The sequence below is a fragment of the Crocuta crocuta genome, unplaced genomic scaffold (genome assembly GCF_008692635.1).
Source record: "Crocuta crocuta isolate KB4526 unplaced genomic scaffold, BGI_CrCroc_1.0 scaffold30, whole genome shotgun sequence".
NCBI classification, from domain to species: Eukaryota; Metazoa; Chordata; class Mammalia; order Carnivora; family Hyaenidae; genus Crocuta; species Crocuta crocuta.
In genome coordinates, this window is record NW_027528345.1 from 5803165 (window position 1) to 5820301 (window position 17137).

General features: G+C 37.1%; 1 protein-coding gene across 2 annotated transcripts in view; it reads right to left on the minus strand.

Annotated features, from left to right (window-relative positions):
* Positions 1 to 17137, minus strand: part of NELL2 (neural EGFL like 2) — a 324036-nt gene that overhangs the window by 287850 nt on the left and 19049 nt on the right. The gene's annotated exons all lie outside the window — the stretch shown is intronic.

The following is a 17137-nucleotide window of genomic DNA, read 5'->3' on the forward strand; positions in this document are numbered from 1 at the left end:
GGAACCCATGAGACCATGACCTGAGCAGAAGTCAGACACTAAACTGACTGAACCACTCAGGCACCCCTAATAAGCATTTTTGAATAAGTGTGTGCACTTTGCAATCCATGTTTATGGAGTTTCTATGCCATTTCCATTATTTTCTAGTTTGAAAAAGTTATTCAACCTCCTTGGGCCTTAGTTACCTTGACTACTACCTGTAAAATGAGAATAATAATAATAGTACATAAGGTCATTGTCACAATATATATAACCACTTAGAAAAGTACTTTGTTCATAACAAATGCCCAGATAGTATGTCTCTCTCTCTCTCTCCCTCAGAGACATATGTAGGCACACACACTGTGATATTCAAAGAATTCAAGTTGATATGCATGAATAAATCAGTGTTTGTGAATAAATAAATAGGCAAGCCTCAACTCCAGATAACTGGACATGTCTGTAACTCTTTTAGCAAAACTAAAATACTCACATTTTTATTACATTATACATTTTATTACATTATGACAGAAAAGTCATAGGAAGAACAGAACACTTCTCCTGATATGGATACGAACAGTCATTTCAACATGCACATCATCAGCTTTTAATGGCCACAAGTGTAAGTGAGTTCATCAACTGAGTTGAAATATATTGAACTATGAAATTTTCTTCTCCGGGTCTGGAAGCATAGCTCCAGCATCTGAGAAGGAGGAGAATCTGATGACTGCAGAATGGCAATTTCCGGTGTGCGATGAGGGGGTTCAACTGCGTCTTCCCCACACCTCTCCACACACACTCCAATCTGTGCACATGAGTGAATTTATATTATACCACTTCCCATTCTCATTATGATCTTGGTAAAATTTTCCTTATCCCTTACTGTCTGTTAAGGATTATTCTCTACTGTTGTACTAATTATGCCTCTGCAGCATATTTATGTGCCTCTTTGGTAACCTCAGTAACCCAAGCAAAAATTCTTTAAAAGTTAAGTTACTATTATCACTGCTAGGAAAGCCAGTCTATGTTTATGTTTTCATGTTAGTTATGATAATGGTAGTAAAGAAAAAGAAAATTGTACTAGAAGAGAAACAGAGATGATCCATTATATACAAATGATATGCAACGTTAAGTCATAAAAAAGGATTATTTGTAAAATGACCCAAATAGTGTTTTAAGCATCCAGAAGACTTCTCTTCATAAGTTCAATTAAGAACATGAGCATTAGTATATAAAACCAGGAAAATCCTGTACTATCCTTAGACTAATATCACTATTCAAATAATATCAAAAAACAAAAAGGCTTCCCAAAAAGGGCTCTTCCGTTCTATGTAGAAATATTGATATGACATGTACACTTGTAATAATCTAAATCAAAGCACTTCCTGCTACTCAAATGTTTTCCAAACTTCTAATACAACTTACTTAGTGACGTTTTCACTTATGGACTCCCATTCCCTCAGTTTGCTGTCAAGGCTATGGTCATGGCGAAACGTTTTCACAATGACTTCACTGAAAAAGACCATAACAATTCTGCTCTTCTTACCCATGATAACATCAATTGCCTGCCATCTGGGGACACAGCTTTCTACTGCTTTCCTGGCAGCTGGGCTTGGCTACACTGCTTAACCTAGGCCTTCACAGTTCTTCCCATGAGCAATGGCAGCACACTGGCAAGACGGAAACCAAAGGTCAGGTTTCCATCCTGATTCTCAATATTCAATGTTGTCTTATCGTTGCTGCCCTTTCAACCTCATACCTGGCCACACTCCCATATGTGTGCTCCATTCTACACACACCAAGCCATGTGCATACCTCCAAGTGCACCAAACTCCTGAATTCCCCATATCACAGCAAATGCTGTGCTCAGAGTCTTGAATGTCCTCCCTTACCTCGCCAGCCTGCCAAATAAGCATTTTAATGCTTTCTAAGTTCCAGCTCAGTTAAGTATCCTGTTCCAGGAGGCACCCTACAGACCCCAGTAGGGTTGGTAGAAAATGCCAGTCCACTGAGTACCATAGAGCTTACCATATTGCAGGGTATTTAACTGATTTTACATCACCAGCTCTCACTATACGTTGAACATCTTGAAAACAGTACTGTACTCAGGTCTTAATCTATCCCAATGTAGTTTACTTCCTGACATAATTTTAAACTCAATAAATATGAATGGGTTAGTAATAATCCTCATTTATCAAGGACCTACTAAGTACCATGATTTTACATGTTTTAATCTCACTCAACAATCTCATAAGGAAATGACAGATGACAAAACCAGATTTTTAGTCACCATAGAAGACAGCCTTCCCAGTGATGGATGGACAAATGGAGAAATGAATGACTGAATGAACAGACAAAATCTTTCAACTAGACTGAAATCCTGGGGCTAGTGATCTGTCACCACCCATTGGCTCTCTTTTCCTTCCCACCTCTTCCACTCTGGTTCAAGACCTTGATGTCCCACTTCTAGATTGTTGCAACAGTCTTCTAGTCTCCCTGTCTATTCACATCATTCTAAAAGATTGGGTTTTTTTTAATGTTTATTTATTTTGAGAAAGAGAAAGAGCACATGTGCACCCAAGCAGGGGAGGGACAGAGAGATAGGGGGAGAGAGAGAATCCTGAGCAGGCTCTGCACTGTCAGTACAAAACCTGATGCCCATGACCTGAGCTGAAATCAAGAGTCGGACGTTTAACTGACTGAGCCACCCAGTTGCCCCACGAGATTGTTTATTAAACTGTCTGAGGGTGGAATGCATTCCTAAGAGCAGTTAGGTCGGCTGTAAAAGTTGTATCCTTTTGTAACTGGCTATGATTCTACTTTTTAAGATTAATATTAATGCACACTTGAACATCTGGAAAACACCTTCTGGAGAACTGTCATGAAATTTCAGTACCTGCCTTATGTTTTTGTTTATAACTGCATTAACCTCAGCAGTATTACTGTAATTGTCACAAACAAATGTGAAAAGAGAGGCACCTGGGTCGCTCAGTTGCTTAACCATCCGACTCTTGAATTTGGCTCAAGTCATGATCTCACAGTTCATGAGTTTGAGGCCCGTGTAGGGCTCCACTCTGATGGTACCGAGCCTGCTCGGAATTCTCATTCATTCTCTCTCTCTCTCCCAATCTCTCTCCTCCCCACCTTCTCTGGCCCTCCCCCTCTTGCTCTCTCACTCTCTCTCTCAAAATAAATAAACTTTTAAAATAAATATATATACAAGTAACACACATGAATGATAACTTTGGGCCAAGAGATGGCCAAGTTATATCATTGAATACTGTACTTACAGCATTATTCACACATGTTGTATACACAGCAAGGTGATAGAAGAATTGAGTCATGGCACAGTGCATGCATTGGGCTTGAAAGAATCTGCATCCTAACAGTCTGCATCCTAACAGTCACTACCATTATTTACATTGTAAACAACAATTCAGTTGTTCAGCAAAACATTATCCATCATATTATATGAATATTGTCAATCTGTATTTACAGCTTTGTTTGAATTTAAATTGTAAATTTGCTTTGATTTAAAAGTAGTATAAATATTATTAGCCAAGGAATTTAAATGTTTTCTACCTAGATAAATTTAAGGAAAAGTATAACACAAATAATTTAGGTGCATAATAGGAGTCAGCAAGAATAGTTTTCCTTTAGGAAAAGTTTATATTATACACATGGTTAAGAAATAGTGACTAAGTCACTTCATATAGTGGCCCTTTTTTAAGTTAATGTCTCTCCATAATTAAAAAGTCAAAATCCAAGTTGGTCCAGAGCAGTTTCAAAATGTGTATCTATTGCTTTGATGCTGGAATGCACTTTCCTAAGTAAGGCTTTTATTTTTCATACTAACTGACACAATATATACTATATCTCCTCTTAAGTAAGCAATGAAACATAGAGGGTTAGTGGCCAACAGACATTTCAACCACTTTTTCATAGATCTCTAGCTTAAAAAATATTGTAATATAAGTAAGTCAAAGGTGCTATCGGAAATGCAGCAATTCATTTTCTCTCCTTTTTTCCAAGGTAGGAATAGATCAAATACATGGAAAAGAGATATCTTTAAAGATGTTGAAAATGTCTTTCTAAGGCAACTGTTAATGTGTCTGAATTTGAGGAAATAGCAAGTGGTTTTGCAAGACACTATCAGCAGGCAGACCCCTAAGCTTGGTATTTTTAATATCCTGAAAGTACTACTTTTTTTGTTGGTACAGTGACCTATTAGGGGAAAACCATAATAGTTTTAATAAAATTCAACAGTTTAAAACAAATTGACCAGTGAACACTTGTGCACTGGGCAATGCCTCAAAAATCTATTAACTGAATGTACAATGGATAGAAGAGAACAGAAATTGGCAGGCTTTACAGTACGACATTTCAAATTGCTGCAATCTCCTTGATTGCCAGAAGTAATTGAACTTCTTTAAATGTACCCCACGGCCCGTTTCACATTCCTTACTTCTAAACACGTACCTCCTTTCAACTTTCCATAGATCAAATCCTTAAATATTAGATCACTTCAAAAATCTAATTGACTGGGAATATTATTTACGTCTTTCTTTCCAAAAGGATAGCATAGACTTCCTGCACCAGCCGTCATGTAGCAATGGCTATCATACTTACCTTCTCCTATTTAAAACTATAAAATTAGACGAAATATAGGAGGCAACCAAATTTAAACACTGGACAGCTGATAGTACAGGGTTATGCTCCTTGAGAGACCCTGGCTTTCTGCTTAGGTGTGTTTTCCAAACTGAAGGACAGGGAAGTGGATGGAGCTCCAAGAAAGAGCAGCAATCGTTGCTGCACAGAAGCAGAAGAGAGATGTCCAGAAGAAGAGCTTCTGGAATCTATAAAGGGTTCCTAAGAACCATGTGAACTTCCCAAGTGTGGCAAATTACTAAGCCGTTCAGGCACTGGCTAAGACTCTAATAGATTGGGGAGAAGAGTTCCTATGGAGTCAGACCAAACAGAGATTCTAAAAGTCACACAGTGCTGGAAGCCATTGGATTATGACCATCCAGAGTGGAAAGACCTCTCTAAACATCAAGAGTACTTAAGCCCAGAAAGGCCATGTCTTAGGAGTAGAACCACTCTGGCTCTAGAGAAATGGCTACTCTAGAGCTTCCTTAACTAATCTTGATGCCAAGCCTTAATGGAATAATGACAATCCTCCAGCAAATGACTGCCTATCAGAAAAAAAAACAAAATTCTTTAGAGGAAAACAACAAAAATTCAATAAAATGCAAAAGGCCTACAAAACCCAAAACAATCCTGAAAAAGAAGGAAGGGAGAAAGGGAGAGAAGACATTCACTTTTCTTGATATCAAGACTTACTAACAGTCCATAGTAGTCAAGACACTGTAGTATCAGAATAGCTCAGAGAGTCTAGAAATAGGGCAAATTTATATGTTCAATAGATTTGGATAAAAGTATCAAATCAACTCAGTAAGGAAAAGGTAATATTTTCAATAAATCAGTCTGGAAAAATTAGATGTCCATATGGAAAAAATATCCTTGAATTCCATATCATACCATAAAAACAAATCCACGATGTGTTACAGAACTCAATGTAAAAACTATAAAAAGTAAAAACTTTAAAACTTCTAGAAAAAAGCACAGGAGAGAATCTATGAGAACCTTGGAATAGGCAAAGATTTACTAGAGTTCAGAAAACATCAGCCATAAAATAAAAAATAGATAAATTGGATTATATAAAAATGAAAACCTTTTGTTCACCCAAAGACTTCATTAAGAAAAGAAATAGTGAAGTCTACTGCATTGAATAGCATCCCACAAAAATCCATGTCCACCAGAACTTCAGAATGCAAACTTATTGGGAATTAGTTAAAATGAAATCATACCAGCTTGGGGTGGATTAGGGTGGGCCCTAAGTCCAATGATGGATGTCTTTATAACAAGACACATGGATCCACAGAGACATAGAAACAGGGAGACACACACACACAGAGGGGAAAGGCCACATAAAAACAGAGGCAGAAATTGGAATAATGCAAGTACAAGCCCACAAACACCATAGATTGCCAGGAACCACCAGTAGATAGGGAGAAGAGAGAAACTTTGCACGATTTGGGGCTGCTGACCTTCAGAACCGTGAGAATAGATTTCTGTTGTTTTAAGTCCCCAAGTGCAGCAATTTGTTACAGCACAGCAACAGTTCAGGAAACTGAAAAGTCTGTCCATCAAAGAACTTCACTAAGAAAGTAGGCAAACTACAGGTGAGATTATTGGCAATGTATATAAAACTAATCGAGAATTTGTGATCAGATTATGTAAAGAACTAAAACTAAAAAAAGGTAAGCAAAAGAAAAGAACTGAAATTTCCCAAAAGAAGACATATGAATGGCCAAAAAGCTCATGAAAAGGTACTTAGTATTATTCATCGTCAGGAAAATGTAAATTAAAGCCAGGGGAGATATATACTATGCACTCATTCGAATGGCCCAAATTAACAAAGCCTTACAACACTAAATATAAGAGAAATGTAGAGGAACTGGAAATCTCAGACATTGCTGGTGGGAATATAAAATGGTTCTATTGCTTAGGAAAGCAATTTAATACTTTCTTGTTAAGTTCAATGTACATCTATTCTATGGGCCAGTAATTGCACTTCTATGTATTCACCATGGAAAGGGGAAGCATATGTCCAAAAAAGATTTATATGGGAATTTTCATAGCAGCTTTAATGATAATAGCCAAAAATAGGAAACAATCCAAATATCTGTCAACAAAAGAACAGAAAAATAAGTTGTGATATATCTCTATGACATATTACTCAGCAATAAAAAGGGATAAATTTCAGATGTGCAACATGGATGAATCTCAAAAACATTAGGAGGAACAAAAACATCTAGATACGAGAAACTACATACTGTATGATTCCATTTTTACAAAGCACTTAGAACAAGCAAAACTAAGCTACTGTTATAGAAGTCAAGAGCTTCCTCAAAGGTTGGGGTGACAGGGGGAGAGTCAGGGATCATCCAGAGAAATGCTTGGAATCTTTTTTACATAACAAATGCAGAATTGCCTGGAGTGATGAGATACGGGATACATATACATTTTTATCAGATTCGCTGAGCGGTACACTTAGTGTCTGGGGTTTACTCTATATGTAAATTAGAATGTAAAAAAATATTTTTAAAGATGAGCACAAATATAAGTCTACTCAATTTTAAAATCCAGTTCAACATCTTAAACAAACCATTAATTTAGTAGGAAGTCTCTTATTTCTGGAGATCTGACCACAGCAAACCACCATTTCCCTTTTCTCCTATTGGTGAAGAACGATACCTAGGAGTTTATCATTGTGCACAATTGATATAAAAGGAATCTAGAGTTTTCAAATCACAATTGGTACCCATTCTATTATTTCAATTCTGGCAAGCCATAAACTGCCAGATAATTCCAACCTGTCCCTTACTGAATGTTTTTAAACATACCCCTTTTGATCCCCTATATTTTTTATTCAAAATGGAAATAATGAGAGCTCCAAACCAAAGCCCCAATAAAGCTTCCCAAATCTGGGGTAAGGCTCTGTTTTTCTATATAAACTAAAAGAAAATAAATTTTTGATCATTTTATAACTTGAAAGGTCATGATTAAATAATTTAGGCACCAAATTTTATCTTAAAAAGCCAGCTGTCCTATTTATTGTTGTATATGCCAAACAAAAGACATTCCCCATCACAAATGAGTGTACATTTATATAAAAAGGGATGGATACATTAACTGGGTATAGGCTTTCCTGATCAAATATGATTCCTGACTGACTTAAGGTCCACCAAGCACAAGAAAGGTAACAAGAATGAGGAACAGTATTTAGAGCTGTGCCATTCAACGCAATACAGAGAAGTATACATTGTGGCATATAGTGGGCTAGATCAGTATACTAACCATATGAGGCTATTTAAACTTAAATTTAAGTTAATTTATTACATTTAAATAAAATTTTAAATTTCAGCTCCTCATTCATGCTAGTCACATTTCAAGTGTTCAAGATGCACATGCAGCTACGGCTACCATATGGTTCATATGGTTATTTAGTTCTCTTGGTGTAAATGTTCTAAGTCCATTTTTATTGTATTAGTATCTTTTTAGTTCAGAAGAAGTAAGAGCACTAAATAACCATATGAACTAATGATTGGAGTGGATCCCTTGAAGTTACTGACTTGGCCATGGACATGGTTGAAGGCCATTTAAGAAATAACTTATAGACCAGATGTCTGTAAAAGTACTTTCATAGCAGCTGTGGCTCATTATGATAGTACATATTTAGAGATTATTGACCCCCAAAGACCACAAAAGTTCCTCTGGAGCCATGATAGTTAACGAGACATTCATCTTAAAGAAAAATTCCCACATTGCCAGGCAGTCTATGGTGTCAGCATCAACATGGACATCTTGTTCTTATGAGGATTCTTGATGCCACAGAAGGGTATGGCTTCTTTAGTGCCACTGTGGTCTAATCATATCAAGCCCCGCTAAAAGAGTCCTCAGTTTACGGATCACTAACAATATTGATCAGCACAGCTCCTCTGGAACCATTATCATCTGTCATGTCAATATTGCTCCTGCGGCAATCTGTTGCATTTTAAGTCGATGCAACAGAAGAGTGGCCCACGTTCTAGGTGAGAAAAAAATCTAAGTTTTCTTCTATGCTTCCCCCTTTCGGACAGTATACCGAAGCATTATGACATTTTATTGTAAGCAGCGGAACCCATTTAAGCTGACCAATGCAAAATAAATCCTAAGACCATATCAGTTCTAGTTTTTTCTCTCAGGCCAATAATTTTTAAGTTGTCCAAATGATCTTTCAATGTCCATCTGACCTCTATGATATGATATGAGCTATATGATACCTACAGATGTTACTGGGCCTTTTTCAGTTACACCACTTGCCACAATTAATCTATCTACACTGGTGTTCTGACATTTCACAAACAATAATGTTCTGAAGCCAATGCCAGCCACAGGTCTTTTGAAAGTGGCTTTTTAATCTCAGAATATCTTGCAGGAGCATGAGAGAAGCTGATTATCAGCAGGCAAAAGCTTCCTCCACATTATGCAATGCCTGCTACTAGAACTCAGAATATTATATAACATTCTGGGCTTCAGCTAGCATCCACGTTGATGGGCCAGGACAGAAAAGGACCACTGGAATGGGTTAGGGACTCGGCCATACAGTCACCACCATCACCTTATTACCATTGGCAGGACAGTAACTCTCACCCCAGGCCAGGCTCGCTGATATAGTAAGGATTCAAACATGTGAATCTTTATTCTTATAAAGTTGAAGTATTGGATTATTATCTTATTTATATGTATATTTTACTCCGATTAATCCTGCTTTCCAAACTAAGGTACATGTTCCTTAAGTATTATAATCATATATCCTATTACTATTTACCATTTAACTCCACTGAGACTAATACAGTAGATTTAACCCAGTGGACTTATTTCTATTTTCTTATGTGCAACAGGGATAATGTATTATAAATTATTAATGAGCCTTTCTGAAGGCATTCCCCTTAGCTAACTCAAGCATCCTTCTGCCTGGAAGGAAGATTTTTGGTTCAGTACAGAACAAGCACATATAAATAAATAAACAAACAAATAATCCTAAATAATATTCAACTTCTATAATTCAAAAATAGGATTTTGCAGAAAGACTATAGCCTTGCAAGCCTGCTACTCTCTCCAGAGAGGATTGTATAAATTTCTCAAGATCTTCCTTGTATATTCTAAGAGCCAAGCTTGTTGAACGTGGTTCACAGAGTTCCCCAGCAGCGTACTAAATATACCCTTCTCACCAATGACAGCAAAGGAGCAGAAGGGAGAAGCAGGAAGATTTTTTTAATAAAAAAATAAGAGTAAAAATAAACATTCCTTAAGATTGGAAAGGCTTACAAAGAAAATAAAAAGAGGAGCAAAGAAGAAAGGTTTTCCTCTCTTGGGGCTTTGGCCTGGAGAGACTGGCATTAACCAAGTGAGGGCATCAGAGGGAGTAGAGGAGGCCTCTAGTCCACTCTCCTTTGAACATAAGATGATGGTTTGGAGGACTGCCAAACCTGTACCAGCCTGGAGGCCAGCTACATCAAAGCAAGCTCAGTAGTGCAGCGGGCTGGGAAGAAAGAATGTACTGAGATTTCCCTTTACTAAGGTCTGGCTGGGGATCTTCCCAAAGAGCATACCAGAGAAGCAGTGAGGTGGTTTTACAGAGAGCAATACAGAGGGGCCAACCACTCAGGCTGGGGTCAAAAGGGAGGTAGACACACAGCTCATGGGGCTGTTAGAGCACTGGAGAGACCAAAATAAGGCAGTCAGCCAGGTTCTGACCAACTCACAAAGAAGCCAGTGTAAAAAGTGACAGCAGCTATAGGCTTGAGTCACAATTGCTAGCAGAGCAAACGGCACCAAGTAGGCATGGGACATCACCCTACAGAGCAGCAGAGGGATGGACATAGGACATTCACAGGCACACATGTGCACACATGCATACATACACACACACACACACACACACACACACACACACACTAAAGATAGAGGGACCAGAGGATGTGCCTCCCAAAGACAAAATCATCATCATGGTAGAAAAAAGCAGAAGGGGTAGACTACCTGAAAAACTGTTTGGTTTTTTTTTGTTGTTTTTTTTTTATCAACAGACTGATCACTCCTTTTCACCTGAAAGAGCTCATGATTTAAGGAATGATCATGAGACAAAAATCATTCAATATCACTCTATTTCAAGAATTCCTTAGTGCAGGGTTCACAGCCCGCCAACAGCCCATCCATCTCCAGACATGTAATTTGAATTTGAATAGCTTTAAGTGAAGTCTCAACTTTTTCCATTTAGCCATTGACCTCACTACTCCTTAAAATCTTATGTGTAGTTCAATGAACTCATTCATTTATGTTATGTGCCTGGACCATGGAAGCAATAATTATGTAACAATCTGCTTTAAAATTTTAACATAGTTTAGATCTGTTTCCTTCTACTGAATTTATATGTTGGAAAAAGGAACTCACATTTAAGAGGCTTTTAAAATTAAGAGATTTGTAAAATGAGGTAGCTATAAGATTTCTCGGGTGGAACACAAAATGCACCAATCATAAGATAAAGAAATGATAATTTTTTTTATATATTTTTTTTTATTTCTAGGAGAGAGAGAGAGACAGCGTGAGCAGGGGAGGGTCAGAGAGAGAGGGAGACACAGAATCTGAAATAGGCTCCAGGCTCTGAGCTGGCAGTCAGCACAGAGCCCGACGCGGGGCTCGAACCCACAAACCGCGAGATCATGACCTGGGCGAAAGTTGGACGCTTAACCGACTAAGCCACCCAGGCGCCCCAAGAAATGATGAATTTTTTATCAATGGACCTCATGAAAATTAAATGTCCCTCTTCATCAAAGGGCTCTATTAAGAACATGAATAGATAAGCCACAAACTTGGGAGAATATATTCACAAAACATAGATTAACTACTGATCCGCAGTCACAATATGCAAAGAAATCTTACAAAAACCAACAATAAAAGGGTGAAAACCCGATTTTTTAAATGCGCATGACAATGGGCATGACAACTGAACAGACGTTTCAAAAAAAGAAAGTATATAGTGGTCAGTGAGTAGTATATAATATCAGGAAAAAGCAAATTAAATACAAAATGAAATACCCCTTCACACCCACAAACATGGCTAAAATCAAAGACTACGGGGGCACCTGGGTGGCTCAGCTGATTAAGTGGCCAACTCTTGGTTTCAGCTTAGGTCATGATCTCACAGTTCATGAGTTCAAGCCTTGTGCTGGGCTCTATGCAGACAGCACTGAGCCTGCTTGGGATTTTTCCTTCTCTCCCTCCCTCTCTGCTCTACCCCCATTCATGCTCTCTCCCTCTCTCTCTCAAAATAAATAAATAAACATTAAAAAAGACTATCAAAATCAAATGTTCATGAAAATGTGGAGCATTTCTGTAGGAGTCCAGAATGATTCAAAATGGTACAACTACCTCTGGAGAGCTGTTTGGCAGTTTCTTAGAAAGTTAAATACATCTACCCAGCAATTCCTTGCCTAAGTATTTACCCCAAGAGACACAAAAGCTTATGTCCAAAAGAGACCTGTAGAAACAAATTTATGGCAGCCATACTCACAAAGCCAAAAACTAGAAACGCAAATGCTTATCAACAGTGGTATATTCATACAATGAGATAATACTCAGCGACAGTGGTATATTCATACAATGAAATAATACTCAGCAATAGTGGTATATTCATATTATGGAACAATACTCAGCCACAAAAAGGAATGAATTTACCAATTTAGGTAAATGCCTTTACCAAAAAGGAAAGGAATTTACCAATGAATGACATTGGTAAATCTCAAAAATATTATGCTAAGTGAAAGAAGCCGGACATCAAGAAGTACATATTGCATGATTCCATTTAGATAAAACCCAAATATAGGCACTCAATCTATCACATAAGAAATCATGTGGATGATGGAGTGAAAAATGTACTGCAAAGGGACAGAAGGAACTTTCTGGGGAAATGGTAATGTTCTAGGTCTTGTTTTGGGTAGTGATTACATGATTACACAATTATCGAAATGTATCAAATACTCAAGATTTTTTTAAATGTTTATTTATATTTGAGAAAGAGACAGTGTGCAAATGGTGGAGGAAAAAAGAGAGAGGGAGACACAGTATCTGAAGCAGGCTCCGGGCCAGGCTCTGAGCTGTCAGCACAGACCCCAACACAGAGCTCAAACTCACGAGCCGTGATATCATGTCCTGAGTTGAAGTCGGACGCTTAACTGACTAAGCCGCCCAGACGCCCCTCAAACATTAAAAATTTGTACATTCAATTGCAAGTTAATTACATCACAATGACAATATTTATAACTAAAAAGTAGATGGACCTAATTCCATAGGGAATAATGATCATTTTGAGAGGAAAAACTACAAACTGAATGGTTCTGAAAAAAATATATTATTTTTTCATGATTATAAAGGCAATGTAGACATAAATAATTCCAAAAGAAGAAAAATGAATTGAGTATAAGAAGTCTCTATATAAGTGGAAAAGCGTAAGAGATGGAATAAGAAGAATGTCTATTCTATGCACTGCTTGGTAATTTTTTAATGGTATTCATACATTTAAAAAATATTTTTATTTGCTCTAAAGCTATAGTAATGTTCTGTAAATAAATCATTATTAAAGGTTATTTGCTATAATTTTAAAGATTACATTTAGAGAGTAAGCCTTCATTTATCAAAGGGAGTATCAATACAAAATAATAATGCTTTATTCTGTAAAAAGTTAGTATCAGAAGTATATACTAAAGCAATTGATACAGCTCATTGAATAAAGTAAATTTATAAAACTAGAGTCTCTCAGAGTTGTTGCAAAATTTCCCAACTTGAAATACAGGACAATAGGGGCGCCTGGGTGGCTTAGTCGGTTAAGCGTCCGACTTTCACTTAGGTCATGATCTCGCGGTTCGTGGGTTCGAGCCCCACGTCGGGCTCTGTGCTGACTGCCAGCTCAGAGCCTGGAGCCTATTTCAGAGTCTGTATCTCCCTCTCTCTCTGACCCTCCCCTGCTCACGCTGTTTCTTTCTCTCTCTCCTAGAAATAAATAAAAAATATTAAAAAAAAAAAAAAAGAAATACAGGATAACAGTAATAAAAGGAATAAATAATTTGAAATGATAGGGACTGGCAACAAAGCCCGGGCAACACCATTAAATGGAGCCTGTAGGGACCCTATAAACCTTTGACAATGATGACAATAATGTAGTTGTCAACAAAAGAGAACAGCCAAAGAGATCAGGAAAAATAAAGTGCTATTTTGGAGGAAAGTGGTAAATCCAGATGAAGCAATCAGATGAAACAAAAAAACGGGATTTTGCTTTTGTCGTTATTAAGAGAATGTGGGGGTCTGTCTCACAGACAGTATACTTAAAATATCTCTGTTGCATGAACACATTTATAAGACTATGAATGAAATTAGGCAAATATGCTATCCATGTCACGTTAATCAAGTAATTCAGCAGTGCTTCCTTTTTTATTCAAAGAATCAACAAGGAAGCCCTAACAAGTTCTTATTTATAATAGAAATACCTAAAGCGATCTGGTCAGCACACTACTATCCTGGAAATAGTAAACAACTTCTGACTGGGTTAGCCTTCCAAACTCACCCAACCACCACCATCCATCACCATAAATCAAGGAGAGTAAAGAATTCACACTTATGAATAAGTATTAATGGTAAACTTCAGGAAGAATTTGGTAAGAGATTTGATAAAATCATTGCTATGCATGTTCTTTCAGAATAAAAGTGAAAAATGAAATGGAATAAAACTTCAGACAAGCCCAAATTTGTATTTTTTGCTAATGATTGCATGTCAGTAACAAGGTATATACATAAAAAAATAACCAACCAATAACCAACCACTGTTAGTACATGGTAATATTAAATAGAATGGCATAGATGAAGTCAAATATTATTATGTTTCAATCTTTTCTAGCATTCTGCTTATGATTTTGCTGTCACCATCTTTTTTCTTAATGTTTATTTTTGAGAGACAGAGAGAGAGCGTGCCATGAGGGAGGGGCAGAGAAGGAAGGGAACAGAAGAAGATCCAAAGCAGGCCTTTCACTGACCACAGAGAGCCCGATGCCGGGCTCAAGAACCACGAAATCATGACCTTAGCTGAAGTCAGACGCTCAACTGGCTAAGCCACCCAGGCACCCCTTTGCTGTCATTTTCACTTTTTACCAGTATTTTTTTTATTTACAGCTATAGCTATAGATAAAATTAAACTATAGCTCCAAAGATAATAGTGCTTTCAAAATCAAAATGCAAAAATGCTTAACGAGTCTATCTGGAGGAGGGAATAGTCGCTGATTAACATTTATTATAAGCCCCATTTCTCCTAGAGAGGGATGATGCACCATGTGCAAAATGGCCTATTTCAGTTTCAAATGTTAGCATCAATCTGCGCCAGAGAGACCCAGCTCCAGCGCCAACAGTACCCAGGTCTTTTCATGCATCATGTCCTGACAGCTGAATCTGTTTTGTGGAGTCTGATGCCATATCTTGTTCTTCCTCGGTATCTACAATGCCACAAGGACAGATTTCGCCCTTCAAAAACATTTGATCTTTTCTTTGGAAGTACATTCCATTCTACTTTAATTAAAAACAAGTCTCTCTGCAGTGAGAACCTAAAACATTTCTTTCACACTTTCCATTGTCCCCTCTGATATTCGTATAGATTTATCTTGAGTCCTTTCCATTGAATCCACTAAAATATAAATGTGTTCATTGTGTACTAGTCATCAACATCAACAGAGCATTTGATTTCCTCCTTTATTTTTTTAACAGAGAGCCTTTTACCTGAAACAGTCTATTTCAATTTAATGATTTGATATTTCCCTTCTGTGGAGTCATATATCAACATACAAGATTAAAAAAATGTTGACAAATCATATTTTTCTTACCCACTCCTTCTATTAAGACAGTGTGGTAAGAAAATGAATCCTCCAATATCTCTCAGTAGTGCACATTTGTTGCATGGCTATGTTATAACTTCAGAAAGTCTAAAATGAGGTGGTTCTGCATTTGTTCCTCTAGTCTATATTTTCCCATGAGAGAAAATCTTTGTTACACACAGATGGCTACAATTTAAACATTCCTTCCAGTTTCTTCATAAGGCAGCTAGGATACTATTTACTTAAAACCCCGCTTTTTCTTGTCTGATGCCTGTGTAATTAACATCAGTCCTGTAAGCTTTAGAAATAAGCCTGAGCCTGCAAGTTTCCACAGCCTATCTGGTCCCTTCCCAACCTCGCCCTCTGACTTTACTAATTTGCTGACCAAAATAAGAGAAAGTAATCATCCATTAAATAGGTGGGCTCTTCCCCACTCGACAGTTTCCTGCTTGGTCAATGATTCGCAGAGTGAATACTCATTTTTTTCCATTAGTCTCTAAAACATGATCTAATTTGGAAGTGTGTTATCAAAGAACAATTTAAATTACACTATTTTCACTGTAAATGCAACCAATTATTAAAAATTGGACCCACAGCAGCAAAGGGATGAATATCTACTATGAGATGCTTTGTTGTAGAGAGGCATTTATGATAAGGATAATGAAATTTTTGTAGCGACTTTTAAAAAACTGACCTCTGCACAGAGTCTTTGTGTCTTCAAGGTGAGTGGCAATAAATATACATCCCTTCTGAGTCCTTTTCTTTCCCTCTACAGGGCCAACTTCTTGCAAATTCCCATACTGCAACTTCCCACTCCAGCTCAAGTTCTTACACCTAATTCATTTAAACTTCAAACAATTCTTCATTTCAACTCATAACATAATTGTCTTATAAAAAGTATGATTTAAAACACTGTCCTGTCTGCTTAGGATTATTGTTTACTATAGAAATTAGTGATAAACTCCAAGAAGAATCTGGTAAAGGATATGGCAAATGGCGATGCAGATTTGAGATAGAAATATTTAAAAAGTCAATTAAAGTGAGCTCCAGTTTCTGACCTTTGAATTTTAAGTTAAAGGATGTGGTAAAGTCATTTGTGTGTTTTCTTTCAGAATAATAATGAAGCATTAAATGTACTAAAACCCCACACAAGCCCAAGTTTGAATTCTTTAGACTCAAATTTGGATTCAACAATCCCTTCTTTCAGATATTTTAAAGCATTTCTCCCCTTTATTTGTATATAATATTTCTTTTTCTATCATGAAAAGTCCCTCTGTTTTCATCTGAAAGACAAAAAACACACAGCCTAGAGTCAACAATATTTCTCTAAGATGCTTGAATTAAATTATCCATTAAGCATCCTATATAAATTCACTCTGAACATCAGAGGATGGAAAGTATTAACAAAAGCAATAACGCTAATACTTAAATTTCAACAGAACTTTTGAAAATCAGCCTCTGAAGGCAGAACAAACATATGAACGCTGGTATCATAAAATAAGCTGTCTCTCTGGAGTGCTCAGACACTTTAAATGAATCTATATTTATAGTACAATTAGCAATTTGATGAAAGATAGTAAGGATACAGCAAACCACATCAGTGGGCAACATGTTCTCCTCCAAAGTCGACAGGTTCCACA